This window comes from Rhincodon typus, chromosome 1 (genome assembly GCF_021869965.1).
Source record: "Rhincodon typus isolate 14 chromosome 1, sRhiTyp1.1, whole genome shotgun sequence".
NCBI classification, from domain to species: domain Eukaryota; kingdom Metazoa; phylum Chordata; class Chondrichthyes; order Orectolobiformes; family Rhincodontidae; genus Rhincodon; species Rhincodon typus.
Window position 1 is genome coordinate 82,970,845 of NC_063332.1, and position 12,473 is coordinate 82,983,317.

Genomic DNA, 12,473 nt, shown 5'->3' on the forward strand with positions numbered 1-12,473 from the left:
CCTGCTCCTATGATGCTGCTTGGCCTGCTGTGTTCATCCAGCTCTACACCTTGTTATCTCAGATTCTCCAGCATCTGCAGTTCCTACTATCTCTGATTCACTTGAATGGGTACTCAGGATTTAGACAATATATTTAGTAATCCAGCTTTTCCTGATAAATTGATTTACATAATTTCATTGGAACTCTCTGAATTCTCTGATTTAAACTAAGACTTTTGGAGGGTTCCAGTTGCAGTGAATTGTTCAATTTCCCGTGCAGTTCCCAGAGTCTGCTACACTAGGAATTCACAAGGTCATCATGTGCAATCCCAATCTATGCTGAAATAATGACTGGCTAATGGAAAATCTAGGCCACTGTCAAGCCCTTAAGTTTTATGTTGATTAAACATGCAGCAGCTAATGACACTTTGTTTAAAAAAAATTATTAACCTATTTTTCTAATCAGAGATGTTATTACACATCTCTGGAGCAAGTGGGACTTAAACCTGGGCCCATGCAGGGTCACTACTAATGTGCCACAAGAGGGCTCCTAATGGCACCCTATTGATTTTACAGGTCAAATTAACCTTAATTCATTTCTATTTGAGTCTAGTCTAGCATGCGTGTGTGATTTGTTATGAGTCAGGCTGGACTAGACTTTGTTAAAACTTACCAAAAGAAGCAAAACAGAAAATATCAGTCACTATCAGTTGTAAGAATGGACAAGATGTGAACCCTTCTCAAGAGCTGTGATCTCACCAAGACCATGTACCACTGCAGCAAGACATTTCTGCTCCTATGCTCAAATCCTCTCACTACGAAAGCCAACATACCATTTGCTTTCTTCACGACCTGCTGCACCTGCATGCTCATTTTCAGTGACTGGTGTACAAGGACACCCAGGTGCTGTTACACCTCCGCTTTCCCATCCAGGTACCTGGAGGTGATCTGTTAATGATAGGCAATGAGTTTGTGAAACCTTTTCATCCCTGTCTAGTGGTGCCTTTTCGCTTGCCTTATCTACCTCTGCAGCCCCTTTCTCTCTCAGTGAGGCTACCGACAGCACATTGCTATAGGTTCTCTCATTGAATCTTCCAGTTCCCTGGTCTGCCTACCATCCTTAATTGGACAAGTCTCCTGAAGAAGATCTTAACTGGTCCTCAATCAAAATTAACAATGATGTTGGCCTTCCTGACATTCCCAGAAAGATTCAGCGTACATTTGTACGCATGAAGGTCAGCGAGAACAACAGTACAGTTGTCAACACTAACAAGAGAGGGTGGAGATACAGTGCTAGGGTTATAAACAGGAGTGAGAGAGAGCTGGGATACAATGGTAGGGTTATAAACAGGAGTGAGAGAGAGTGGGGATACAATGATGGGGTCATGGACAGGGACGAGGGAGAGTGGTGATATAGGGTGGGGTTGTGTAATGAAGAATAAGTCAGAACCCACTTTCTGAGAGAAAATTCCATCAGGGTTAGTCAGTAGGTGATTAGATGGTGAATATTTCATGGTTATCTTAACTAGTGCTATAGACCAGACCAAACCCCCTCAAAATATGTTAAGAAAATAGCTTAGACCCCAACTTTTTCTTATTTTTAAAGGCAAGTGTAAGGCATTGTGTTCTGGATGGGGTTCAATTGGTCAAACTACCAGGCTTGAAGCAAAATGCACTTTATTTTATACTATGATTAGAACAAAAATAAAAGAAAGAAGAATTGGAATAACTTAACTCTTTTGAAAAAATTAACAGAATAATAGACTATTAACTACTAACCAGCAACAGAAACTTGTTCCAATATAGTAACATCCCATAAACACATCTGTGGCAAAGACAAATTCAGTAAAATAGATTGTCTCATGTGCAATTCTCCGGTCCAGGAGGAAAGAACATCAAGATAAAACTCTGAGAGAGAGAGAGAACTCAAGTGTTTTGCTGTAGCATGGAGAGATGTATACCAGCTTCCAAACCCCAACAGCTACTGAAAGTTAAAACTAAAATCCTGGTTCTATGAGTTCCAATGTAAAAAAATCCAAGGCCTCACAAGCCCTGGCTTGGAGCAGACTGCTCATCTCTCTGTCTCAGCCTCTCTTCATAAAAAAAAGGGACAAAATGCATCTCTTAAAGTCACAGCGTCATCACACTAGTGATTTTCAAATAGAATGAGTAGAATAATTATTGAAATAAAAAAGATTATTTGCACAAATGGACAAGAGACATTAAATAAAATTAAAATAGAATCAGTAAATATTTAATTAACTAAATGATAGCTGTGTAGGTGATGTCTTGCAACTGTAGAATACTGAAACCTCTGGAAACCATTGATCAAAGGCAAATATTCACTAAGTGCTTGTAGCTTGAGGAACTTCAGATCAGTCTTTGAGCTTGAGCCTGAGCTTCAAACCATGTGATATCTCAGGGGGTGGGAGGTTACCCAGACACTTTGTTCTGGATGGCAGTCACAACCCATGCAGTAGTCATCTGATTTAGTCATTGACAAGGGACAGGAGCATGTGAGTGTGAATGAGACAGATAGGGGGGATCGAGAAGGTAAAAGTGGAGGAGACTTATCACTTAGAGTTGTCCAACTGGTTCAAGGTTCTTGCAAATAATGGAAATAAGTGATGCGTAATGGATGAGCAAAGCCTAAAGCAATAGCACTAACGGACTGGAAGTCATTCATGCTGGGGGATGTTAATGGAATACAGTGATAATTGTGGAAATATAGTCAGGGGATCAACACCGTTCTCTGCAGCCAAGTGTGAGAAACCAAAAAGTTGTATCGCTTGCCTGATGTAAGATGGCAGAAGCCAGGGCCTGAATCTACAGTGGTACATAATGTTTCAGAAGGACAAGAAGCTAAGAAAGGTGGAGGAACAGCTTTGTTCATTAAGAGTGATGTCAGTACAATAGAGAAACTTGAGCTGGATTCTAAAGGTCAAGAAATAGAATCAGTTTTAGAGATAAGAAATAGTAAAGGAAAGAAGTCTCTTGTGGGAGTAGTTTATAGGCCACGTAACAGTAAGCACACTTTAGGACAGTATATATACAAAGAAATAACAGGACATGGGTTGGGGGGGGGGGGTAGGGGGGAGGGGATATGAGAAAGGTCCAATAATAATATGGATGATTTTAATGAACATGTGGATTAAATGACTTAGATTGACAAAACTAACCTGCAGATGAGTTCCTAGACTGTTTTCTGGACAATTTCTTAACTCAGCATGTTCTAGAGCCAACCAGAGAATAGACTGTTCTAGATCTGGCATTGTGCAAGGAAACAAGATTAGTTAGAATCTCAAAGTAAAAGTGCCAAAGCAGCAATGATCATAACATAATTGAATTTTGTATTCATTTTGAGGGAGAAAAGAGTGTTTCTTAGACTATTGTTTTAAACTTAAATAAGAGCAATTATGAGGGTAAGAGGACAGAGCAGATTAAAGAAGTGAATAATTAGGCAGAGATATAGGTTAGTAGAGAGACAGTGGCAAACATTTAAGGAGGTATTTCATATCACTCAGCAATGATAGACTCCAGTGAGAAAGAAGGACTCTAGAAAAAGGATGCACCATCTGTGGCTAAGGAACTTAAGAATAGTTTTGAAATGAAAGAAGACATGTAAAATTCTAAGAAGATTAGTGGCAGGTTGGAAGACTGAACAGAATATACATAACAACAAAGAATGCTTTTTTTAAAGAAAGTGGGAAATTAGAGTAAGAGAGCTAGCTAGAAATTTTAAAATGCTCGTAAGATTTTCTGTAGGTATATTAAAGTGAAAAGAGTAAGTAAAGTGAGCTTTGGTCTTCTAGACAGTGAGACTTGGGAATTGTTAACAAAATATAAGAAAGTGGCAAATGAATTGAACAACTTTTATGAGCCTGTCCTCAAGCCTGTAGAGGATGAAAGAGTTCCTAGAAATAATTGTAAATCAAGAGATGAAAGGGATGGAGAAATGTAAAACAATTACAGTCAATTACAAAGGATACTAAGAACATTATTATAACTAAAGACTGACAAAACCCCAGGTCCTGATGGACCTCATTTTAAAAGAAACGGCTGCTGAGAGAATAGATGCACTGGTTTTAATTTTCCGAAATTTTCTAGGTTCTCAAAAAGTCCTATCAGATTGGAAAATAGCAAATAAAACTCTTCTATTAAAAAATAACAGAAAGCCAAAAAGCAAGAAACAACAGGCTAGCATTTGTGGTAGACAAAACGCTGCAATCTTTTACAAAAAAGATTATAGCAGTTCACTTAGGGAATCTCATTACAATTGTGGAATAGAAAGGGGATAATGTGAACTTGTCCACTTTGGAAGAAAAAATGGAAAAACAATATACTACTTAAATTCAAATCATAAAAAAAATTATGGGAAGCAAATAGAATATTGTGTTTATGCGTGGGAATGGTAAATAAAAGTACAAATGTTTTGCTACAGTTGTAAAGGGTATTGGTAAAGGGTATTAGCGTACTGTGTAGAGTTTTGGTCTCCTTATTTTAAAAAGGGCATAATTATAATAGAATTAATTCAGAGAAGGCTTACTCAATTGATTCCTGGGATGAAGGGTTATCTTATGAGGCAAGGTTGGGCAAGTATTGCCTGTATTCATTGGACTTTAGAAGAATGAGCGGTGATCTTATTGAAAGATAAAAGATACTGAGGGGACTTGACAAGTGGGTCATGAAAGGTTGTGTGAGAGACAATCGCCGTGACCTCCACCACATGTGGAGCACCAAGGCAGGTCTCAAATCCCATCCCAACCAGAATGGAGATCAAACTTCATGCTAATGGCATTAATCTAATCCCCACAGGCTGTCCAGCCAATTGAGCAACCTGGCACCTACAAGGGGTCCAAGTTAGAACATAGAACATAGAACATTGCAGCGCCGTACAGGCCCTTCGGCCCTCGATGTTGCGCCGACCTGTGAACCAATCTGAAGCCTATCTAACCTACACTATTCCATTATCATCCATATGTTTATCCAATGACCATTTAAATGCCCTTAAAGTTGGCGAGTCTACTACTTTTGCAGGCAGGGCATTCCACTACTCTTTGAGTAAAGAACCTACCTCTGACATCTGTCCTATATCTATCACCCTTCAATTTAAAGCTATGTCCCCTCGTGCTAGCCATCACCACCCGAGGAAAAAGGCTCCCACTGTCCACCCTATCTAATCCTCTGATCATCTTGTATGTCTCTATTAAGTCACCTCTTAACCTTCTTCTCTCTAACGAAAACAGCCTCAAGTCCCTCAGCCTTTCCTCATAAGACCTTCCCTCCATACCAGACAACATCCTGGTAAATCTCCTCTGCACCCTTTCCAATGCTTCCACATCCTTCCTATAATGCGGCGACCAGAACTGTACGCAATACTCCAAGTGCGGCCGCACCAGAGTTTTGTACAGCTGCAACATGACCTCATGGCCCCGAAACTCAATCCCTCTACCAATAAAACCTAACACACCGTATGCCTTCTTAACAACCCTGTCAACCTGGGTGGCAACTTTCAGTGATCTATGCACATGGACACCGAGATCTTTCTGCTCATCCACACTACCAAGAATCTTACCATTAGCCCAGTACTCTGTATTCCTGTTACTCCTTCCAAAGTGAATCACCTCACACTTTTCCGCATTAAACTCCATTTGCCACCTCTCAGCCCAGCTCTGCAGCTTATCTATGTCCCTCTGTAACCTGCAACATCCTTCCGCACTATCCACAACTCCACCGACTTTGGTGTCATCCGCAAATTTACTAACCCATCCTTCTACGCCCTCATCCAGGTCATTTATAAAAATGACAAACAGCAGTGGCCCCAAAACAGATCCTTGAGGTACACCACTAGTAACTGAACTCCAGGATGAACATTTCCCATCAACCACCACCCTCTGTCTTCTTACAGCTAGCCAATTTCTGATCCAAACCGCTAAATCACCCTGAATCCCATGCCTCCATATTTTCTGCAATAGCCTACCATGGGGAACCTTATCAAATGCTTTACTGAAATCCAAATACACCACATCAACCGCTTTACCCTCATCCACCTGTTTGGTCACCTTCTCAAAGAACTCAATAAGGTTTGTGAGGCACGACCTACCCTTCACAAAACCATGTTGACTATCGCTAATCAAATTATTCCTTTCTAGATGATTATAAATCCTATCTCTTATAATCCTTTCCAATACTTTACCCACAACCGAAGTAAGGCTCACTGGTCTATAATTACCAGGGTTGTCTCTACTCCCCTTCTTGAACAAGGGGACAACATTTGCTAGTCTCCAGTCTTCTGGCACTATTCCTGTAGACAATGACGACATAAAGATCAAAGCCAAAGGCTCTGCAATCTCCTCTCTAGCTTCCCAGAGAATCGTAGGATAAATCCCATCCGGCCCAGGGGACTTATCTATTTTCACACCTTCATGCTGTGACAGCATGCATTTTACATGTATGCTGTAGCCTGGTGCTTTGTCATGATGGTAAAAGCTCCAACTTGTTTCTATTACATGGCTGACCAGGAAACCCACTTATTGCCTGCATGGTCTATGTTGGGAGGATTTACAAGTTGATATTCAACCTGACTGTCTTACGAACACACCTTCCGTGGCTATCAAGTCCTGGAGTGGGAATATAACCCTGAGCTTCTGGCTCACAGTCAGGGGTAAATCACTGTGCTACAAACTCTCCTCTTGTAACCATAAGTAAAAATGTTCTGAAATTGTCCATGACATGTAAACCTATTGTAATCACTAAACATTAAGTATTGCTCAAATTTGAAGTTGGTAATACTGGATTAGGAAACAGAAAAAAATGTAACAGGAAAGAGGGACTGATATACATTGAGGCAACACACAAGTTTATTAACCTACTATGAGACTGAATGCTGACCCTGTATTTCACCTTTCAGACTATGCTCGTGTTTGTTGCATTAATAGGAATTCTGCTCTGCAAACTACAAAACTGGAGAACTATATAAAATCATATGTCATTTTCAGTCACTGGATTCAGAAATATTAATCTCATTGTATTTTTATTGTGCTTCAGGAATGTTACAGTCTCCTGCTTCTGTAAAATGTGGAATATTGTACTTGCTATTACAGTAAGACTATTCCATACAAAATGTTTCTGAATGTTTCAAATTGGCAAGAAATAGACAATCTATTTTACCTGTAAAATGCAAAGGTTTTTGCCTCCAGACATCATTGCCAACCTGCAGCTGAACCCTGTTTTACGTGATGGCTCCCATTAAAGATTCAACACTAAATGGGTTTTCTTACTGTATTGAATATAATTTTATGCTTTAAAAACATTTGACCTCTGCAGCCTCTTTAAGAATATTACTGCCATTCTAAAACACAGATTCTAGGCAGCTTTGCTGTTTGATTGTACTAGTTGGCGCAGCCAACTCTGCCCCTACTCATTGTTTATACTTTGTAGCAAATTCCCTAAATTGAATCAGATAAAGAACGGCAGGTGCTGGCGATCTGAAACAAGAACAGAACTTCCTGAAGAAACTGATCTGTGAGTAAAAGCAGTTTAACTCTGAGGGTGGCAAGGGTACAGAATGTACTCTGGGTGGGGGATTTCAATTTCAATCTGATGGCTGCAGTTGCATCTGTCCATGACAGTATCGGTAAGAGTGCCCACTGCACAGTTCTTGTGGAGACGAAGTCCTGCCTTCCCATTGAGATTAACCTCCATCGTGTTGTGTGGTACTGTCACCGTGGGACAGACTTCACACAGATCTAGCAACTCAACATGGCATCCATGAAGCGCTGTGGGCCATCAACAGCAGCACAGTCTTCAACCTCATAGCCTGGCATATCCCCAAATCAACCATTACCATCAAGCCAGGAATCATCCCTGGTTCAATGGAGAGTGCAGAAAGGCATGCCAAAAGCGGGATCAGGCATGTTTAAAAATGAGGTGTCAACCCGGTGAAGCCACCAAACAGAACTACTTGCATGCCATAAGCAGCAAGTGATAGAGCTAAGTGATCCCACAACAAACAGATCAGATCTAAGCTCTGCAGTCCTGCCACATCCAGTCGTGAATGGTGGTGGACAATTAAATAACTCACTGGAGGAGGAGGCTGCACAAGTATTCCCATCTTCAATGATGGAAGAGCCCAGCACTTCATTGCAACAGTTAAGGCTGAAGTATTCACAACAGTCTTCAGCCATATGCGCCAACTGGATAATCCATCTTGGCCTCCTTCATTTATGCCCAGCATCAGATACCAGTCGTTAGCCAATTCGATTCACTCCGCATGGTATCAAGAAACATTGGAGGCAATGGATACTGCAAAGGCTATGGGCCCTGACAACATTCCGGCAAAGGGACTGAAGACTTATGCTCCAGAACTTGCCACTCCCCTTATCTAGCTGTTCCAGTACAGTTACAACACTGGCATCTATCCAACAATGTGGAAAATTGCCCAGGTATACCCTGAACAAAGAAAAAGGACAAATCCAACCCGGCCAATTACCGCTCTATCAGTCTACTCTTGAGCATCAGTAAAGTGATAGAAGGAGTCATCAACAGTGTTATCAATCAGCACCTGTACAGCGATAACCTGCTCAGTGACGCCCACCTTGGGTTCCGCCAGGGCCACTCAGCTTCTGAGCTCATTACAGCCAGGGTTCAAACATGGACAAAAGAACTGAATTCCAGAGGTGAGGTGAGAGTGACAGCCCTTGACATCAGGCCGCATTAGACCAAGTGTGGCATCAAGGAGCCCTAGCAAAACTGGTATCAATGGGTATCAGGGGGCAAACACTCTGGTGGTTGAAGTCATACCTGACACATAGGAAGATGGTTGTAGTTGTGGGAGGTCAATCATCTCAGCACCAGGACATCTCTACAGGAGTTCCTTAGAGTAGTGTCCTAGGCCCAACCACCTTCAGCTGCTTCATCAATGACCTTCCCTCTATCATAAGGCCAGAAGTGGGGATGTTCACTGATGATTGCACAATGTTCAGCACCATTCGTGACTCCTCAGATACTGAAGCAGTCGTGTTCAAATGCAACAAGATCAGGACAATATCCAGGCTTGGTCTGACAAGTGGCAAGTAACATTTGTGCCACGCAAATGCCAGCCAATGGCCATCTTCAATAAGAGACAATCTAACCACCACCCCTTGACATTTAATGGTGTGTTACCACCACTGAGTCCTCCACTATCAACATCCTGGCATGTTCCCATTAACCAGAAAATCAATTGGACTCACCACATAAACACAATTGTTACTACTGCAGGTCAGAGGCTAGGAATACTATAGCACGTAATTCATCTCCTGACTCCCCAGAATCTGTCCACCATCTACAAGGCACAAGTCAGAAGTGTGATGGAATACTCCCCACTTGCTTGGATGAGTGCAGCCCCAACAACACTCAAGAAACTTGACACCATCCAGGACAAAGCAGCCCGCTTGATTGGCACTACATCCACAAGCATCCACTCCTTCCACCACCGATGCTCAGTAGCAGCAGTGTGTACTATCTACAAGATACACTGCAGAAATTCACCAAAGATCCTCAGACAGCACCTTCCAAACTCACGACCACTTCCATCTAGAAGGACATGGGCAGCAGACATATGGGAACACCACTACCTGCAAGTTCCCCTCCAAGCCACACTCCTTCCTGCCTTGGAAATATATCGCCATTCCTTCATTGTCGCTCAGTCAAAATCCTAGAATTCTCTCCCTAAGGACATTGTGGGTCAACGTATAGTGTATGGACTGCAGTGGTTCAAGAAGGCAGCTCACCATCACCTGAAGGGCACCTAAAGGGCAGGCAATAAATGCTGGCCATCTAGCGATGCTCACGTCCCATGAGTGAATAAAAAAAACCCACATATATTTTAATACCTTTGTTAAACAAAGATAAAGCTAACTAAAAGCAAGAAGGCAGATCTTTTCATTTTGCCTCAAAAGTTTGTTTTTTTTATAAATAGAATGTGCGTATGAGTTTATGTGTTACGATAGAAGAAGGTCATTTTGGAAGTGGTTGGACAACTGGTTGCCTATCATATCTGGCAGCATCTGTGGATAGAAAGCAGAGTTAAGGTTTCAGGTACATTGACTGTTCTTCACAACAGGTTCTGAAGAAGAGTAACTGGATCCAAGACATTAACTCTGCTTTCTGTCCACAGATGCTTCCAGACTTGTCAAGCTTTTCCAGCAATTTCTGTTTTTGTTTCTGATTTCCAGCATCCCCAGTTTTTCAGTTTTTTGATTGCCTATCATACTGCTTTCATCCGAACATCCATTCCACTTCTGATGAGTTAATTTGATTTGTTAAAGGACTTAAGATGCCAGGTATAACTGTGATGTTGATGGCCCAGTTCAATATCTGTTAATGTCTCTGCTAAATCTGCCCGTTCAAACATTAAGCAGTGTGGGAACCTTGACTTCACATCATGACTGAGTGGGAGCACCCAGATTCTTTTGCAAATTCACCTGCTGTCTTCGTGATGACTTTACAACGGATGGCCCATCGACCCGAATGCTTTTCTCTGGAGTAGTTGTTTCTGGTTATTGTGTTTCCAATCTTTGTGTTCAAATCCAGTGGCTGCTGACAGTAGCATTATATGTGGAATTCCAATACGGATCTACCATCTTGATAACTTTTATTTTGCTCTATATGTCCATTGCATGAACCCACAGTAAAAACTGAATCCTACACATTAAATCCAAATGTTGTGGAAAATGGGCATTTGCTGTTCTACCAGGAAGTAACTCTTAACTATTGCCTCAGATCTCTCATTGTGTCTGCTGACCCCGACCTCTGCCTGAAGCCTACAATGGACTCTGCAACTGCTCACACTCTGAGTTGCATCCAGACCAGAATCCCCTTCTCCCTGTTCATAATAATATCGACTGAGACACAATCACTTCAATTCTAAATGTTGTCCCTGTTTACGTCACTTTAACAGTATTTTTTCAGGTGGGGACAGAATATAACAAACACTTTATTCTCATAAAAATCAAAGTCTGAAATAATGCTCCTTCAGGAAAAGAAAGGAGATCCATTTATAAGTGTCTTATAGTCACCCAAATCCTTGGTGTGTCCCAAGCATTTCACAGTTGGTGGGTAACTTCTGAAATTGTTGACAAATCTGGCAGGCAGTGTGCATGGTATGGGGCCACACACAGCGATTGGAATGAAAAAGCTGCTAATCTTTGTTTTCTGATGCTGTTTGAATATAGAATTTTCAGCAGGATGTCTGGAGAATGCATAATTCTTCTTCACAGTTCTTGAGTTGTAAAATTCTCACGATCGTTTTCAAATCCCACCATGGCTTGGCCCCTCCCTGGCCTGGATTTCAGTTCACAAGTCGGGAATGTAGAATCAAGGGATTTCCCAGCTGTGACTATATCCTACTTTTGAAATGGCTGCCTGGGAAGAGGTGGGGGTGACTGTGTGCAGACCATATTACAGTTCAGGGTATGTACATGACCCTGTATGTAATGAAGATGATGTAGTGGGATTGCTGAACAGAAAGCCTGTCTTAGGACTCGGCCATTGTGTACAAAAAAAATTCCTCCAGCCTTCACCCCTCACATCCACTCACTGCCTCCCACAAACTCCCATGCCCACCCATGCCAACTCCTGCCAACTTATGCCCTGTGATCATCTCCCGTAAGCCCTTCTTTCCCTGATAGAACATGACCTTAGACTTTGATTTTTATGAGAATAAAGTGTTTGTTACATGACCTCCATGCCAACCTACTCTCCTTTGCACACCCCATGTCCGTTTATAGTCCCTCTGCAATGTTAGCACAAACTCATGCCAACACACCTACCACGACAACTCACCCACGTCGACCATGTTCAGAGCCATGCAAATACGTGATAAGTTCTACAAAATAACATTCTGACTGTATATCACAGACGTCACTATTTTGAAAAATCCATTTGAATTATCAAGAACATAAGAAATAGGACCAGCAATGAGCCATTCAGCCTCTCATGTCTGCCCTGCTATTCAACAAGATCATTGCTGATCTTCCACAGGACTGAATCCCTTTTCGTACCAGCTCTTCATAGCCTTCGACTCCTTGACATTTCAAAAATCCATCCACCTCTTCTTTTATGCTTTCAATGATCTTGCTTCCATAACTCTCTGGGGCAGAGAATTCTAGACATTCACTGCATCTGGATGCACCTCCTTTGCCTCTCAGTTATAAATAGTTAGAGACTCACCCACAAATGGGAACAGTTTCTCAATGTCCACCCTGTCAAGCCTCCTCAAAATCTTGTCTGTTTCAATAAGATCACCTTTCAGTCTTCTAAATTCTAATGAATAAAGGCCTCACCTCTTTTGCTGTTCTTCAGAAGTGAACACATTTGTCCCAGGAATCAGAGGTAGTAGGAACTGCAGATGCTGGAGAATCTGAGACAACAAGGCGTAGAGCTGGATGAACACAGCAGGCCAAGCAGCATCATAGGAGCAGGAAGGCTGACGTTTCGGGCCTAGACCCTTC

At 41.8% G+C, this 12,473-nt stretch overlaps 1 protein-coding gene across 1 annotated transcript in view; it reads left to right on the top strand.

Annotated features, from left to right (window-relative positions):
• Window positions 1-12,473, top strand: part of LOC109920822 (BEN domain-containing protein 4) — a 44,547-nt gene that overhangs the window by 27,532 nt on the left and 4,542 nt on the right. The gene's annotated exons all lie outside the window — the stretch shown is intronic.